The sequence below is a fragment of the Pseudonaja textilis genome, chromosome 4 (genome assembly GCF_049901715.1).
Source record: "Pseudonaja textilis isolate UNSWEBS1 chromosome 4, rPseTex1.2, whole genome shotgun sequence".
In the NCBI taxonomy this organism is placed as follows: Eukaryota; Metazoa; Chordata; class Lepidosauria; order Squamata; family Elapidae; genus Pseudonaja; species Pseudonaja textilis.
Genome location: NC_141993.1, coordinates 80,002,124 through 80,021,337, shown reverse-complemented (window position 1 = coordinate 80,021,337; position 19,214 = coordinate 80,002,124). Strand labels below are relative to the sequence as shown.

The window sequence follows — 19,214 nt, the reverse complement described above, 5'->3', positions numbered from 1 at the left end:
AAAGAATTTCAGAGAAATGTTCTCCTTTCAGCCAATTTCACCAGGAAATTCTGTTCCATTAACCTAAAGGAGTTAATGGTACAAGTAGTCAATCAGAGTAGAGCTGGGAGGGACCTTGGTGGTCTTCTAGTCCAGCCCCCTGCTCAAGCAGGAGATCCTATAACATTTCAAACAAGTGACTATCCAGTCCCTTCTTAAAAATCTCCAGTGATGAGCAATGGTAATTTGGCAGATCGAATCCCACCAGGCTCAAGGTTGACTCAGCCTTCCATCCTTCTGAGGTGGATAAAATGAGGACCCAGATTGTTGGGGGCAAGAGGCTGACACTGTAAAACTGCTAAGAGAGGGCTGTAAAGCACTGTGAAGCAGTATATAAGTCTAAGTGCTATTGCTATCTACACCAGGCATCGGCAACCTTAAACACTCAAAGAGCCACAAAGGTCCTAATTGGAAGTGCCCCATTCAATTCTGGAGCCAACTGGAAGTCCAGTTTCCCCACCATAGAGTCTCCTCCTAGTGCAGAATAGTTTTTCCTCTACCTGTCCTGACCAAAAGGCCTATCAATTGTGGAGCCAATTGGTGACAGGGAGCCGCAGCAGAAGGATGAAAGAGCCACATGTGGCTCCAGAGCTGTGGGTTGCTGATCCCTTCATGATCCCTTCTGAAGGTAAGCTATTATACTGGTTGATTGTCTTCAATGTTAGGAAGCTGCTCCTCAATTCCAGGTTGCTTCTGTCCTTGATTAGTTTCCATCCATTGTTTCTTGTCCTGCCCTCTGGTGCTTTGGAAAATAAATTGATCCCCTCTGCTTTGTGGCAGTCTCTCAAATACTGGAATATTGTTATCATGTCCCCCAGTCCTTCTTTTCTTTTACTTATCACCCCAGTGACTAACCCAACAGGAGTGGTAGTTAATAGTTAAGGGATGATTGTTAAGCAAATACTGCAGACATTAAATGAACCAATTGTTCACAATGGGCATTTTTTGCTGGAAACCAGAAGTAAATGCCAGTGTTGACCAAAAAAGTTGTAAATCAAAAAGTTATGTAACTACAGGATGCTGCAGATGACAATAAATGTGGACCAGTTGCCAAGTGCCCAAAATGCAAACGTGTGACCATGGGCGCTGGGCAACGATCAAAACTTAGAATCCAGATCATAAATGCCTTTTTTATGGTTTATCATAACTTTAAAGAGTCACTAATGACCAGTTGTAAGGTGAGGATTACCTGTACTGGTAGGAGAAAAAATTGCAGGGAATTTTCAAGATTTTCTATCCTGAACTATCTTTAATAAAGAAAAAAGATCCTTTAGAAACACCCATTCATCCTTTGCTTGCAAGTCTGTAAAACAAGCCCTTCCTCAAACCTCACAAAGACATTTTAAGAATTTGTCCAGTCCAGCAGCTTCTTTCCCAGAGAAATCAATGGATGTGGGAATAGTAACCATTCTACTATTAACAATGGTTGGAACCTAATCAAAGAGAGAAGCAACCTGGAATTAAGGAGTAACTTCCTAACAGTGAGGACAGTTAACCAGTGGAACAGCTTCCCTCCAGAAATCATGGGAGCTCCATCACTGGATGTTTTTAAAGAAGAGCCTAGACCAGGGATGTCAAACTCAAGGCCCGGGGAGCAGATCAGTCCACAGGATGCTTAGATCTGGCTTGTGGGACCACCCTCAAAACAGTTAAAGACCATTCTGCAGCTCCTTTGCCAGTGAAAACAGAGCTCACAAGGGCCGGGGGCGGACCTCCTGAACTCTGTTTTCACTGGCAGAGGGTTCAGGAGGTCGTTGTAGGTGAAAACGGAGCTCAGGAGCCCGTTTTCACTGGCAGAACACTCAGGCCACCACAGGCACCCCCGACATGAGTGACATTGAGCTGGCCATGCCCACCATGGCCATGCCCACTCCAGACCCCAGAGGTCAAACACAACCTTGATGTGGCCCTTAATGAAATCGAGTTTAACACCCCTGTTCTAGACAGTCACTTAACTGAAATAGTATAGGTTCTTCTGCTGGAACAGGAGGCTGGACTAGAAGACCTCCAAGGTCCCTTCCAGATCATTCTATTCATTCTATTCTATTCTATTCTATTCTATTCTATTCTATTCTATTCCATTCCATTCCACTCATTTCCTATTCTATTCTATTCTATTCTATTCTATTCTATTCTATTCTATTCTATTCTATTCTATTCTATTCTATTCCATTCCATTTCAATTTGGGCCAGTTTCTTTTGAATGTGGAAACATTTATTTTTATTCTTTTTGCCCACCCCCCATGAAACTACTGTTTTTTTCCTATGCAAGTGGGAAGTGAGACAATAATTATCTTTGGCTCCTTTTAAATATCATTGCCCTAAGGTATTTTAGTTCATGCACACCCACAATAATCTAGATTGGTGTTTCTCAACCTTGGCAACTTTAAGATGTATAGGTTATAATTCCTCAGCCTGAGTAAGTCCGGAAGTTGAAGCCCACAGATAATAACATCGCCAAAAATGGACAAACACTGATCTAGATGACAGCAACTCATACTTTTACATACTGTATATTGTGCTCCTTTTCTTCCAAACTAAACCTGCACTTTTTCTCTTTCCTTAACTCCCACGCCATTATTTTTGCCCTGCCTGGGAATAAAGGTGCTTGGAAGGTGTTCAAGGAGAGCCTTCGGGAATACAGTAGTCTATCAAGCCAAATGAGAAGCTGATTCAGAATGAAGTATTGAGTGTACCTCAACTTTCAGAGCTTTGATGGTCAATTCCTCAACTAGTAAGCATACAATCTTCAGGGATGCCCTTTAATTTAATACCAGTATAACTTGTTTTCTTACTGCCACCAAAAAGAAAACAGAAGGCACTGTGTATCGTGTTCCTTGCCATAAACCTTTGCCTAACATATCTTCTGGGGGAAGAAGGCTACTGGAAATAAAGCACAAAAATGCAGGGGAAATGATGGGTCATTTTTCAAACAGGGCAACAAGGACTAATCCATTAAGAATAAACAGGGTAAGAAATGAGGGATCCTTGGTGCTCTCTGAGCTTGGTTGTTTTCTTGCAGATGTAAGACATAATTGTAAGAAATCTTAACATTTTCCTTCTAGGAAGATGTAACTGTAAACTATTTAACTGTAAACTATTTTCCCCTTTGATCCATTATCTCTGTTTCTTCCCTCCCTCCCTCCCTCTCTCTCTCTCTTTCCAATTGATGAACTTTAGGGCCAAACTGGATGACTGTCAGGAATACCAATCAGAGAGACCAAAACAAAACAAAACAAAACCCCACTTATGATGTTTAGGTAATGAAACACCTTCAAGAAAACAACCAAGCTCAGAGAGCACCAAGGATCCATGAGGGATAGGATAGATAGACAGACAGACAGACAGACAGACAGACAGACAGACAGACAGACAGACAGACAGACAGACAGACAGACAGACAGACAGACAGATAGATAGATAGATAGATAGATAGATAGATAGATAGATAGATAGATAGATATATAGCCAAAGCTGCCATCTTAACTTTTTGATGTTCCCTACCAATGCCTTTAATAGCTATCATTGAAAAAAAATAGAAAATTACAAGCTGCTTAATGTATCTCTTCTCCAGTCTTGTTGCAAAAACTCCTTCCTAACACCCCCTTCCCCAAACATATGGGAAGAAAAATATTTTGATAAAGGAGTATTTTGCATGAATTTAGTTTTCAATAGACCACTATGCACTTCCAGTTGCCTTTTCTAAAGCTATAAGTCTCCATTTGCCCTTTTAACTGGGGCAGAATGCTTCCTGTTTGCTTGGGTTCTGCAGTAAAAGGCATCATCACCCAGTTGCCATTCTAATTAGCTTCTCAGTCAGGATATCTGTAAAATAAAACTAGTAGGTGAGGTTATCCACTTATTCAGGGTCCAGTGTCATCAATATGTGGATGATAATTAGGTCTACATCTCAACATTAAGCCAGGCAGGTGATGTCATTGATGTCCTATCCTAGTTGTTTGGAGTCTGTAGAGGTTTAAATGGGATAGGACAGATTCAGGATCAATCTTATCAAGACTAAGTGCCTCTATGTGTTTGGGATCCCCAGGTCCAGAGATATTTCATCTTTAGCCTTAGATGGGGCTGTATTTCCTCATTATAGACTGGCACACAATCTAGGGGTCACTTGGGATGCACAGAAGAGACAATGACAATTGTGTCCAAGGATGCCTTTACGTAGCTTTATCTGGTGTGCCAGCTTCACCTCTTTCTGGATCAGGAATCCCTCATACAGATCACTTATGCTCTAATATACATCACAGCTGGACTATTGCAATACATTCTACAAGAAGCTGCCCTTGAAGACGGAAGAAGCTACAGCTGATTTACAATACAGTGCACTGCAGTGCAGTGCTGGGCATCTCCCAGCATGCCTATATGATATCACTGTTCCATGGTTTTCATTGGATGCCAATAGAGTTCTGGATACAATTTAAAGGCAGAAAGGTCCTTCGTGGCATAAACAAGAAAGGATGACCTATCTTGATTTGCTCTAGGGTGCTCTGAGTTCCCTCAATCAAGCAATATTGTGTGGGACCCCCCCCCCAACTTCCAGAAGAAAATTTTTTGAGGAATATTAAAAAGGCAAGATACAGTGGAACCTTGGGTCACGACAGTAATTCATTCCAGGACTTCGATTGCAACCCAATTTGGTCATGACTGGAAGCAAGCCTGACTGCACATGCGCGGACAAAAAAATGGTGTGGAAGGGGAAATCTCCGCAGCTGTGTTAGATCACCACCTGAGGATTTGTTCGCAACCAGAGTCAAACATTTTCTGAAATTTTTGGTTGTCACCCGATTTAGTCATGGTCAGAAGTGTTCATGACCCATTGTATTATGTTTCCCCAAAGGGAGAAGTGGGGAAATATGCTCTTTTAAAAAAGCCCCACTCTTCCTGCCCCAAAGCAGAAACTGAGGAGGCCACCTTTTAGAAATGAAGATTTGGTAATCAATTCAAGCAGGATTTTTTTCAAACAAAGGCTTAATGGTAGGATTAGAAGCAGCCCTAAGCAGTCCAAAGCCTTTTTATTGTACCACGCCACAGCAATTCAAAGTCACAGAAACCTGGAAGCTCAGATAAACAGTAAGCCAGAGGTTGACCAGATTAGCTAAGACAAGCACCTAGGATTTGCATTTCCTCTTTTGCCTATAGAGCCAACTATGACCCCTACACGACCCCTACATGACCCCATAGGAATCTGACTACAGCCAATAGAATATTAAAGGACATGTTCTTGCCCAGGAACAGAAAGTTCAAATACAAAACCCAAAGAAAGTATAAAACCTCCCCACTCTCAACTCCATTTTGTCAGTTGCCCCAGAGCCACAAACTCTGGTGGTTCTGTTCATCAATAAATGGGCCCTCTTTCTTATCAGCCTCCAGCCTCCATTTTGTCTCCAGTGGCTTCCTCCTGGATTGGACCTGGACCTGGATATTTCTTAACAACCTAGCTGTTCTCCTAGTCATGAAGGTAACAGGTTTGTGGAATTTTGGGGGCCTGGTTATTATTCAGCATGTCCAGATGCTTAGGTTCTTCTTTGTTGTTTTCTAATTTTAACTGCAACTCACCCAGTCTCATTTTGGGCAGCTTGTAAATTTATTAAACAAATAAAGTTTAAATGTTATCCTTTTAGTAATTTCATCCCCTTTGCATTGTGGCTCCTATACCTGTTACCCAAAATAGATTATGGTTCCAAAAAAACACAGCCATTATTTATTGTATCTGTCCCAAATCACCACCCTCATTAGATGAGGATCTAAATCACACAGTTTCATTAGATTAAACTATATTATTATCGCTTGGAAAACTGATATGCTGTTCACCAAAAGCCTTTTCCCAGGGCAGTTTTATAAAGCACACACACAAACTCATAAACTGCAACAATGATTAAAATGCAGCATATGGACAATAACATCTTGAATTTCCGATTAGGTTAAATGCTTAATTGCAGTATATACATTTTAAATATTAAACTATTTGTATATTAAACGGCCTGGGGGAACAACTAAAAAGTTAATAAAAAGAGATGGCAGAATCAGCTCACTAACAAAAGCATTTTGAAAACTACAGCTGAGAAAACCAACTTTTAGGCAGCCGGTAGCTACAACTAAATATACATAAGATGCCATAAAGTATGGTGAAAAAAAAGTGAATACGGCAACCATGAATGAGTGATTGAAGCTCATCTTCGTCTGTCTGTCTATCTGTCTGACTCTCCCTCGCTCCCTCCCTCTCTCTTTCTCTGATTCATACTGTTGTGGTCACAATATTGATGTTTTTTTATCATATACTCAGTACTCTCATGTATATAGGGTTACCTTGAGCAAGGCCAGTCAGTGTATGCGTACCTAAGATCAGAGTAAATTCTTTATCCTAATAAAACAGATAAAGTCTAAGTACTTCATTCACAAAAATAGAGGTATTATTTCTGGACATCATGAAAACATAGGAAAAATGCTCCCTCCCCCCCCAGTTTTCTGACAATCATGCACGAATGTGGATGTTTTGGGGAAAATATGACATATTATTAGTATGCTTTAAAGGTTTCTGATTGCTTTAATATATAGAAAGAAGTATAGAGGAGGAGGGGGAGGGGGAGAGGGAGGGGAGGAGGAGAAACAACATAGTATGCTCTGTAAGTTTAACATTGGGATAGTACTGTATAAAATCAACTACACATCAATCACTTCCCTGACTATTTTTTTACCTGCTTGGGCAACAATCTTAGTAGCTTCAAAATTGAATGTATGTCCTCGTTCATTGCAATGTGAGGCTACCAATGAGTTGGGTCTCCTTACCTAGCAGCTCTCCTGTGATCATGAAATCTGATGGTTTGCTTCCTCCCTGTCTGTCCTACATAGTCACAGGGGCAGTCAATGCAGGGGATCCAGTAGGTTACATGAGAAGTATCTCCCACTTCTAGCAATCTTTGCAATGCATGATTTGTCCTCATATAGTAACCTCTGGGCAGAGTGTGATGCCCACTTGCAAATCTTTGAAGCTGCATTCTACTGCTTTCAAAATGCTTTTGATGTATGGCTGGGTGGTCTTGTACCTTCTTTCTTCCTTTCTCTCCTCTGTGCGTTGCACAGGCATCTTATAATAAATGCTTGCAGCTATCCAGTATGAAATATTCACATAAGTACTTGCTCTCCAGTTGTTTATCTTGTTGAGTATTACAGTGGGTTCTCACCCTGCCATATATGTGTGTTGTGATGCAGCTCTTTTTGTGTGACAGTGGATGGTTACTGTTGAAACTTGTGTGGAGTGTTGGTGGCCTTGCGATAAACCATGGTTTCTAGGTTTCCATCTTCCTGTCTTGAATATTGACTCAAGAATTAGTAGCCACCAAAAGACAGGAAAGGCAACATGTTATCGACAATGACAATTATTTTATTAGCACTTGTCCTTTCTCTCTTTCACGCTTATGAACCATCATTAAATGAACATCTTAGCCTAAGAATAAGAAAATTTGATGAAAATAATAAGATACATTAATCACCCGAGGCATGAAAGGCAATGTCACACACTATTCCCAACAACAGATTTTTGCCACGTCTTATGAATTTAGAATGTACTAGAATATTAATTGTATAAATGACCAAATCTGTCAGATTGAGTCTCACATTTCCAAATGTAAATGAGTTCTATCCAATTCAATTTTTGCATGCTTTTTTCTCTTCTCCCCACTCCCCCCAAAAAAACCCTGTAGCAAATGCATCTGTGTTTCCGTGCATATTTCTTTTATTTCCAGTATTTTTCCCATTCATTTGCCTAAAATAAAAGATGTGAGGAATTATATCCAATTGAAGTAGCATCTTTTGTCTGATTGCAATTTGGTTTCACACAAAGTGAGCACTTCAAGAAAACTTCTACAGACTGTCACATTTGATTCTGGGACATATGTGACTTTAAAGATCACAAACAAGATATGAATTTGCATCCAGAAGTACACTGGTAACTGTAGCATCTACAATTGGTGCTATACGCTTCCACCTTATGTAGTAGTTACAAAGGTGGTTACTTTAGTTTGGAGTAAGGGTTGGTTCCAAATGAGCTTCAAGGCATACCAGATATGGTCTGCAAAAATCAAGTGAAACATTAGATGTTCTCAAAGAAATATAGACAACTAAGGGCCCTTTGTTGCCATCTAATGGTCATAATAGAATATTGTAGTCAAGTTATGGTATGCTTATACTTTGATGTAGCATAAATATAGATAGCATTACAGTAATCCCAGTTAATTATGTTAAGGCACATTTTGTACTGAAGAGGTCCTTAATTTGTTGGATCCAGTCTTCATCCACGCCCACAGTAGGTTATCACTATATGATTTATGTCTCATTCCAGCCTAATTGCCTAGAATGATAAAACCTTTTTTTAAAAAGTGGATCATTTGAAAATGCCCCAAAGGATAGTGTTATAGCAATGCTTTTTTGCAATTTCACAACACACACACACACAAACACACATACATATTAATACTCTGATTTAATTGGTATAAGGCAGTGGTATAAGTAGTGCTGGGATTCAAATTTAACAATTGGTTCTCTGCCCTAATGAGTTCTTCCAACAAGCAGTTCACCAAACTGCTCAGAAAGTTAACAACCGGTTCTCCTAAAGTGGTGAGAACTGGCTGAATCCCACCATTGAGTCTAAGTCTTTGTGTTAGGGTTCCAGTTAACATACCCAATGGAATAAAAACTCCAAGGCAGGCATCTTCCCAAAGTTTAGATTTATTAGGCATGTCATATTAGCACATCTGGGGAAAACCTCTGAGGATTTGAGGCTTTCCCCACCCAAATCAAACTCCAAAGTTCTTCCCCTCAGGTCACATATCCATGTCCAACCAGGTCACAGACACCATCTTGGCTGACTTTGATCCACGCCTCTCCAACATCTGGTAGAATGTCCTTGGCTCCCTCAGAAAGAATTATGTTTTGGCTACACATCCCCAGCTATCTCTATCTCCCTCCTTTAGTTCTCACAGCTCCAACCGGTCTGGCTGTGGCAGCCTTGAAGATGCTCTCAAAATGGCTCCAGCATAGAAAATAGCTTCAGGGCTGACCATTTGGTTATTAATACCTCTGTAAATATAGCCCTGTAAATATAGCTATGGTTTTCCCAGTTGCAATGTATGGCTGTGAAAGTTGGACCATAAGGAAAGCTGAGACCTTTGAACTATGGTGCTGGAGAAGATTCCTGTGAGTCCCCTGGACTGCAAGGCAATCAAACTGGTAGGTCCTAGAGGAGATCAACCCTGATTGCTCTTCAAAAGGCCAGATCCTGAAGATGAAAGTCAAATACTTTGGCCACCTAATGAGAAGGAAGGACTCACTGGGGAAGAGCCTAATGCTGGGAGCAGTTGAGGGCAATAGAAGAAGGGGGCGTCAGAGAATGAGGTGGCTGGATAGAGTCACTGAAGCAGTAGGCGTGAGCTTAAATGGACTCCAAAAGATGGTAGAGTACACGAAGGCCTGGAGGAACATTGTCCATCAGGTTGTGATGGGTTAGATATGACTTCACAACTAACAACAACAACAAAATATAGCCCATTCAATCACATCTTATTTTACGAATAGTCAATAGGGGCTGTGGAGAGGAATAGAGAACGAATGAAAAAGACCTCAAAAGAAAATGTAAATAAAAGGAAAGGAGAGAGAAGGTTAACTGGCTAGAGAAGCAAAGAAAGCCAGATTGCTTTGAGTAGGATACAGCCCAGTAGCTGTTGTTTATAAGTGGCTCCAAGATAATGGAGACTAGTCAGCATAGGCCTCTTTTCATTTATAATGGACTCACCTACAAAGCTTGGCAGCTGTCTCTCTCCCCCAAGTATTGTGTCAGTGTTCCAAGCAAACAAACCCAGCCACTGTCTGCATTTTATCTCTTTTCCCTGCCTTCTTAGGGGAATCGTTTTTTAGCTTGCACAGCTCCAGATGAAAAACTAGATGCTCAAGTTTAAATTGCAAAGAACAAAAGCAAGCCCTGTCAGGCTCCCCCCAAAAACATATGCTCTCAGCTCAGAACAAAATGATGCTTTCTGTTTTTAATACCTGTGATTGGAGAATGGTAATAATTGTGGGTGACAACTTGCCTCCTACTCATGAAATAATTACGGCTCTCTCCAATTTAGCATCTGTGTTGCCAGATGTTATTGTCAAACACGTACACAGTGGGCACACGTCCTGAGGAAAAAAAAAACTGGCCTTTCTCCCATATTCTTTGAATATGTCAAAAGATGCAGGTGGTGTGCTATGATCCAATATCCGGGCCTGCTTTGCTATGCAAATCTTGTAGACAGAATCAGCAGGGGAGGCAAAAAAAAAAAGAAAGAAAGAAAACCAGCAGAAACACTAGGGTGTATCCAAAGAGTTGGAAGATAATTGCATTTGGAAAACTGAAATGGACATCTCTGCAGTGATGCTGCCAGACAATGTCAGGGAAATTAACAGTCAATTTGGGAGAAATGACCTGAAAGAAAATGACTGGAGCTACAAGCAATATGTGTTAGGAGATCCCATTAGAGCTGCTCCTGACGTTAACCTAGCATTGGTATCAAGACAGTAACAGCTATGGATGCCAATATCTAAGTCTCCACAATGTTGGCTTCAGATTTTGAGAGTTCCTTGTAGAGCAATATTGGTCATTCAGTTATCCTTTTCTACTGGACCTCATCTATAAGTGTTGCCAAGAAGACCGCAAGGACATCATGGTAGCCGCATCTCCTCTTTGCTTCTATTGTTCACAGAGGTCAACTAAATCAACAGTTTTATTCCAATGACTTCCAGGGGTTAGTAATAGATGCTTACAACAAATTCCCAGAAAAAAAAAACAACAAATTCCCCAGCAATGGTCCATGAAACTCAAGCCTGACATTTATTTATATCTCTTTTTTTCTTCTGTAGAAGGAAAGCAAAAGCAGCTAATGAGGTCATGCAAAAATACATTGATATCCAGTGAAATAGCAAAAAACAACATCAAAATTAACAGACATAAAATTACTTGGTTAAAAAAAGTAAAAACTCCTGTAAGTCAACCCTAAACTATGCTACCTCCTGAATATATATCCATGTAATCTTCTTGCCAACATTAGAGCATATCCACTCCAGTACTATCCCTTACTCCTTTCCTACAAAGGAAGGAAGGGAGGAAGGAAGGAAAGAAGGGAGTAAGGAAGAGAGAGGAGGGGAGAGAGAAGAAGGGGAAGGGGAAGGGAAGGAAAAGTTTGACTATTCATAATTTTGAATGCATTTGATTCTCTAGACAAAAACATTACAAAAAATATAGTTCAGAGGTCAACTCATTCAGGGGTTTAGAGGCACCATTGTATGTTTAAAGTACTGGCAGAGCTTAAATTTCAGTAGTCACAACAAAGTTACCTTCAAAATCAAATCACGATTATTTTCCAATCAGAGTTTTCCTGGCCAAAATCTTTGTAGCAGAAGTTGCCAGCATCCATCATAAGACAGCTGGCCCTGATTAGATCTAATTATGGCCTGTAGTCTGTAGGGTAGAACAGCCTACAATGATAAATATTGCTATTCCCAAGATTATATCATTATCATACTGAATTTTTATTTGTATAACTCAAGGTCTCATTTGTTTTACCTTTCCCACAACAATAACTTTGTGATTTGAAGGTGGCATTCATATTTCAGAACCTAGCTTTGTGTTTGCAGAATCAAGAAAATTCTTCAGAAAAGATCTCCAAGATACATCCTCCTTCCTGGAAATTAATTACTTCCTGGTCCTCCTCAGTGTGACACTCAACCAAAGGAATTACGAGACATCAGAGTTCGGGAAATGTGGTCCTCCAGAAATATCTGAATTCCAACTCCTATCATCATCAATAAGCATGAACAGTTAGGAAGTTAGAATTCACAAGTTTACTAATCCTACTCTTCATTTTTGTTTTCAAGTCTCACTTTATGAAAACAAAATTCAGAACAGAAGATGGACAAAAAAATCTTAGCTTTTAAATGGGTATGGGTATCTTCTGAATAATGTTTCTAAACATGTCTTGTGGTTTTTTGTATAATTTTTTGTGTAGTGCTGACGTCATGACTTCAGACTTAAAATTGTGTGTGTGTGTGTGTGTGTGTGTGTGTGTGTGTAAAATCAAAAGCAGGTTTTTAATTGCATTGATATGTTAGCCTAGGGTCCTAGAAGCATCATCAAGGGTGATGGGATTGATCAGTTACTCCAAGTAGGAATCAGAAAAATTCTAAAACTGGATCTTCTTAACAGCCACTGTAATTCTGCCTTCTTCAGCATTGTAGGTTCATTGTTGGGATTGGAGAAAATAATATGTTGGAGATATTGAATACAGAAGATTTAAAGTCCTCCTAGTCTCAACATTATTCACTTGGGGAATAATGTCTCATCCATAAAATCTGTTGAGAAGAAAATTAACATGATTGCAACAAATAGGGGAGTGTAGCTGGAAGAAGTGACTTTTAAAGACAGGTGGAAGAGTTGCTACCCAAGACAACAATAGCAATAGCACTTAGACTTATTGTATATACCACTTTATAGTCCTTTACAACCCTCTCTGAGTGGTACTACTGTGTCAGCATATTTTCTCCAACAATCTAGATTCTCATTTTACTGACCTGGAAAAGATGGAAAGCTGAGTCAATCTTGAGCCAATGAGGTTTGAACCTGTGGCAGTCAGCAGAATTAGCCTGCGATACTGCATTCTGACCACTGCCCCACCAACCCTACACAGATAATATAATAGATAATAACCAGATAAAAGATAATCATCAGATAAAAGAAATCTGAATCTGGAACAGAATTGTAGCCTGAAAAAATGTCTGAGACAAGACTTTCCCTCATTCTCACAAAGATACAAAGAAGAAGGGGGGAAATACATTTAAACTTCTAATTATTGTGTTACTATATTTTTATAATAAAAGTAGAATTGATTTACATAATTTCCAGGTCTGGACTATTTTGAAGTCATGCGATGATGAAGAGTTGTTCTATGGTCTGGCTGGTGTCAGCTTTAATGGTATCCAACCACCATGTTCTCTGGCAGCCTGGTTTCCTTTAACAGCTAATGCTTCCAAACATAATTGCTTTCTCTAGTGAACTGAAGTCATATAGAATTGAAATCATGTAGGAAGAAGTAAATGCCTCATTCCCCAAGTCTTCTTTCAAAGTCTACTGCCAGTAGAACTGTGGGAATGCTGGGGAAATCTACACAAGGACAGAACAGGTAGAACTTTTGCTATTGAATGAGACATTGCTGAAAGGTAATTATATTACATGGTCCCACTGAGACAAAGAGAATCTCTAATGATCCTGCAGGCCATGCCTCATAATGCAATTTCTGTGCCATTTCCGGTCCACTGTTGAGGGCATCTAAATTATCCCTTCCCTATTCCACTTTAAAGTCGAAACTCCTAACCCATGTCTTGATGTCATGCCCCAGCATATAATTTTTATATACTGTTGTTGCTCTCTAGCCCCACCTCGTGGCTGAAGAGACACATACCAAGTATGTTGTTTGAAGCTAGCCCAACCCATTTACCCATCAGTTCGCACTCTTCAACCAAGTACACACTGGGAAGTGAGACTCTATTTCTTTTAGCATTTGGAGAAGGCAGAAGCACACAGAAGAATCTATCTTAATCTGTGGCACATGGTCATCCAAAGACAAACCCACATCCTACATCCAGAGCATTGCTGGTGAGATTTAAATTGCTTGTATTTATTAATTGTTATGTTCAGCAGTAACTTAATACTGTCTATCTTGGTTCTCATTGTATATATCCCTGTTTCCCCCAGTTTCACCATATCCTGCTCTTTTAATAAAGCATTCAGATCTACACATGCGGCCTGTTTTATTGGAGGATATGTCAGTTTTGCTGCACACAGCATATATGTCAAGCTGCACACAGACTAATGTGGAGTGAGGACAGAACAGTTAATGTACTCAATATCTTTGACTATTAATTCATGGCTCTGGTGGTTACTTGGATAAATCAAAATCAATATTCAGTCAAAATTTAAAATAACAAACACAGAAGGAACCATCTATTTACCTTATGCAGCTTGAAAACTAACTAAAGATCTCCATTCCAGGCTCATGTCCACACTCACCAAAGTATAGAGATTGGTGACAGTTTGTCCCATTGACTGCTGACACAGGGTAGGAGGTGAAACAGGGCCAGGAACATATGCCAATCATTGTCCTTAAATCTTTTCACATTAAAGCTACTGTTTACCTTTTAGATGTGTGAGGATAGTCATCACACAGCTATAAAAATAGGTGCTTCTCCTCCTTCTCCTACTCCTTTCTCTTATCCACAAATTGTTGGTCATGTTTGAGACTTTGGGGAAATTGTTGTTTATTCAGTACTAAAGAATTTGTTAATAAGTTGAATGAAAATTTTAAATAACTGCTTGACATTTTTATTCTTAGCAATCTGCCGAAAACAAAGGAGGTGCTGAATAGATTCCTAACAAGCATTCCTCTTGCTAATTGAATGCTTACAAGAAAGTGTTTTTGAGGGTGTGAGAGAAAAAAATTAACTTTATGTAGCAGGTGAATAAATTAAAATAAATAATATAATTTAAGGATGCATATAAAATTATCCCTCCTTCAAATTTGCAGGTCTGAAGGAAAAACAACACACACACACACACACACACACACACACACACACACACATTCCTTGACCTACTTTCTAAAAGAGCACTAGTTTTAGTTTTCCATGTTGGAGTCACGATGTTGTTTATATATATTTGTCACTGTTATCTGTCAAATGTTTTATTTTATTTTTTTATTTTATTTTTCTGACAATTGATTTCCAGCACATACCTGTAACTTGATTAAAGTCTCAGGACAAAACAGAGTCCTGATGTGACTGCCTGATTTTAGTAAAACTCCTTTTGGTGCTGTGATTTCATCAATATGCATAGGTTGGAACTCATCAATAATCTGTGATCCTGAGAACTAACAAGTGAAAGCTGCAAGTAATATGTGTCACTTCCAAAGCTTTTTTTTTCTCTCCCTAAGGCAGGAAGTAGTCAAAATGAAGCAACAGAGAAAACAAACCTAGTGCTTGCAGAAAGACCATAATTTAATGCCTGGACTTTCTCCATAGGACAAAGAAAGAAATTGATGAAAAGTCTACGAGTGCAATACAAATGCTGTCCTTTTTGTACTTGTATTACAACATCACATGTAAAGTCCATAAGGGGCAGAGCTCATGCACTGATATCCCAATGCATCTTTGGCATTCTGGCATCATTGTGTCTATGTCCAGTGCATTTTGTATGTTTGAAGTTCAGGTTAAAGTCTTGACATTTGCTGGGCAATTATTCATCCAAGTATTAAATAATCTTGCTTAGATGTTTCAAGTTCACCCAAAGTTGGGTAGCTTCTGCCAATAGTTGGGTTTTAATATAACATACCGGAATAACAGAATTGGAAGAGATCTTAGAAGTCTTCTAGTCCAAACCCCTGCTCAGGCAGGAAACCCTGTATCAGGGTGTCAAACTCACATCATCATATCCTGGTTACGTGATGTATCAGGACTTTTTTCCCCTTTGCTAAATGGGGGTGGATGTGGCCAGCTTGTGATATATCCTGCCCACGGGCCATGAGTTTGATACCCCTGCCCTATATTATTTCAGGCACATGGTTGTCTAATGTCTTCTTAAAGCCTTCACCCACAACTTCTGAAGACAAGCCATTCCAGTAATTAATTCTTCTCATGGTCAAGAAATTTCTCCTTACTTCTAGGTTGGTTCTTTAATTGATTAGTTTCCACTCATTACTTCTTGTCCTGCCTTCAGGTGCTTTGGAGAATAGGTTGACCCCCTCTTCTTTGAGGCAGCCCCTTTGATATTGGAACATTACTTTCATGTCACCCTTAGTCCTTTGTTTCATTAAACTAGACATCCAATTCTTGCATTTTTATATTAAGATGGACCAAAGTCAAGCCAGTCCCACCTGTTCTGCATTCTAAAGGGGATGCCTGCTCATTTTCTCAACATTTTTTCATCAATACAGTTTATCTCTACAATTCAGAAGATATAATATGTTGCTATTCATAGTTGCATAGCATCATTTGTCTCCAAGATCACACACCAGCTCTATAGCATCTCCGGAGGGAACATTGTGTAATTCTATTGCATCAGCTAAAATGTAAAAGGATCTGTGTTCTTCTGAAGAAAGAAGCCTCATCATAAGGAGACAATAGATCAATCAATCCGAATAGAGCCAGAAGGGATCTTGGACCTTCTAGTCCAGTCTCTTCTTAAAAACCTCCAGTGATGAAGCACCTATAATTTCTGATGGCAAGCTATTCTATTGGTTAATTGTTCTCACTATTAGGAACTCTTTTTTGTGTCAATCCTTCAAATCCTTCTTTTCTCTAGACCAGCCAAACCCAAATCTTGCAACCGTTCTTCACATGTTTTAATCTCCAGTCCTTTAATCATCTTAGTTGCTCTTCTTTGCACTTTTTCCAAAGTCTCAATATCTTTTTTTTGTAATGTGGTGACTGAAAGCAGTATTCCACGTGCAGCCTTACTAAGGGTTTATAAAGTAGTACCGATATTACACATGATTTTGATTTTATGCCTCTGTTTATACTACTAGGATTGTATTAGTTATTTTGGCTGCTGCAGCATGCTGCTGGCTCATATTTAAGTGACCATCCACTACGACTCCAAGGTGCCTCTGTCAGTTACTGTTTTTGAGCCAAGCTTTGCCTAATATGTACTGGTACCTTTGGGTTTTTTTCCTGTCTAAGTATAAAATCTTGCTTTTCTCCACATTAAATTCCATGTTGTTGGATAGGGCCCATTGTTCAAGTCAAGATCTTTTTGGATCCTGATCTGGAAAAAGATCCAGTTTGTTTTTCAGTAGAGATCTCTACTACGAAAGAATAAATCAGCCAGCTTCATTTTCACCCTTTCTAAGCTATGGATTCTGTTGTAAAAAGAAAATGAAGTATTTGACCTTGAATAAAATCAGTTTCAATTATGAAAATTTCAGCCTGATCCTGATGTACCCCAGCAAACTCATCAGTTTTCAAAGAATGGCCTCTTTTTTTATAAGGCTATTTACCGTTCACAGAAACTAATTACAATTCAGATGGTGTCAATTTCATCATCCCCAATCAATTCTCAAAGGCAGAGAAAGAAAAGGAGGCAGAAAAAAAATGAAGAAACTCACTTCTTAAAAATCTTCATTCTCATCGCTGCTGGTATGAATACAGTGTGGGTAACAAATCAGTCAGCAAGTTTCAGAAAGGTGAATAAACGGATAAATGGCTGCTGCATGACTTTCTGCTAATAACCAAAGTCATTCCTCTAGACACAACTGTTATTTTTATTTATCTGCATATATTAGCTGCCCAACTCCAGTTGCGGAATGGTGCACCTCCCAGAAATCTTTTGTAATCTGACTCATATTCATCTGAGGCAGGAAACCAAGTGCTAAGGGTTATAGAAGTTGCAGGTCCAGATATATGAAGCAAGAGGAACATAGGCATTTATTATTCATCTATTAATAGAATAACACAATCTGGACATAAAACAAAAACTACTTGGCACGTGGATGTGATTACAGTGTAGTCAAAGAAGTCTGCAATTTTCTTTTGCAAGACTATTTAGCCTGGGCTGATTGGAGAATTATAAAAGTGGAAGTCCATACACTTTAAAGCATTTGGTGTTGAAAAACACTGTTTTAAAAGGTAAGGTTTCATTATGTTATGCCTCTGAAGCAAATGAGTTGTCTAGATAAATTGATCTACAAAAGTACATTTTTAATCTGGATCAGGATCTTTCTCTTCAAGTAAACATGCACTTATTTACTCAGCATTAAATCACACTGAAGAGTAGGGGTTATTTCTGTGTACACATTCATGTGTGTGCGTGCATACGTACTTTATATGCAATATATATTTTATATACAATATGTATATATTTCTACATTAAAAAAAAATCTCACACAATAGGGATGAATTTGCAAAACCCAGGGACTCTGTGGGCTTTATTTTATTTATTTATTTGATTTGTCAATTGCTTACAAGATAATAGATATAAGTATAAACATGGTAAGAGTACAGGAAATAGGTACAAATAAATGGGGACAATAGGACAGGGACGATAGGCACAATTGTGAACTTATGCATGCCCCTTACAGACCTCTTAAGAATGGGGTGAAGTTAATGGTGGGTAGTTTAATGTTAAAGGCGTGGGGGTTAGAGGATTTGTTTGCATTTCCTTTTTTCTCACTTAAACAAAACCAATAAGAAGATTACATTAATCATTACATATAATAGGAAAAGCTTTGTTTGTTTGCTTGTTAATTTCATATGGCTGCCCTACTTAAAAAAAAATGAATCTGGGCAGTTTAACAATTGGACTGAAGTAGAAAAACAAAGGAATGAAAACCCAAGCACAACAAAGACTCAGAATTGAAAAATAGAATCACACCATAACAAAGTGAAAGGATAACAGAATAACGGAGGCCATCCATTTTCCCCAAAATTATCCTTTAATTCCAGATGGCTTCATATCATGTTCTGGCTTAGTGCCTGAGAAGAAACATATAGAAAAACAAAAGCTGCAAATGAAAATGGGTGAGAAACTCACACAGAGAGACACAGAAAATGTGGCAGAGCTGTGGATATCTTGAAAGAAAAAAAGAAACTGAACAGACTCTGTTAGTGTTTGTATGGCAAACTGCCAAGGATGTGGGGATATAGGCACACAGCATATATTTATACATATGCTATAGATATGTGTTTATGTGTGTGTGTGTATAATCACTTCAGATTTAATTCCCATGCCTAACTTAAATTCCAAAAACTTGGAACTGAGCCACATCCTTGTGTAGTTACCCTCCATCATCAGTATGTGTTCTCAGGAAAAGACATAGCTGCTTTAAAGTGCTACAAATGGTAGTGTCAGGATTGACAAGTACTAAGGTTTTCATCTTTCTGTGTTTCAAAGTGGGGGGTTTTGGGGCGGAGGATTAGTTCTAAAGTACTCTGTAGCTCCAGTATGTGTGTTTATGTATGTGTTCATATATACCAATGATGGTTAACCTTTTTCTCAACGAGTGGCAAAAGTGCATGCATGTCTGCACCCATGATGCAATGCACATATGAGCCCCCTGTGCTCCCCCCACTCCCTTGCACATGTG

At 39.1% G+C, this 19,214-nt stretch overlaps 1 protein-coding gene across 21 annotated transcripts in view; it reads right to left on the bottom strand.

Moving 5' to 3' along the window:
* NAALADL2 (N-acetylated alpha-linked acidic dipeptidase like 2) overlaps positions 1–19,214 on the bottom strand; it is a 608,345-nt gene that overhangs the window by 408,719 nt on the left and 180,412 nt on the right. The gene's annotated exons all lie outside the window — the stretch shown is intronic.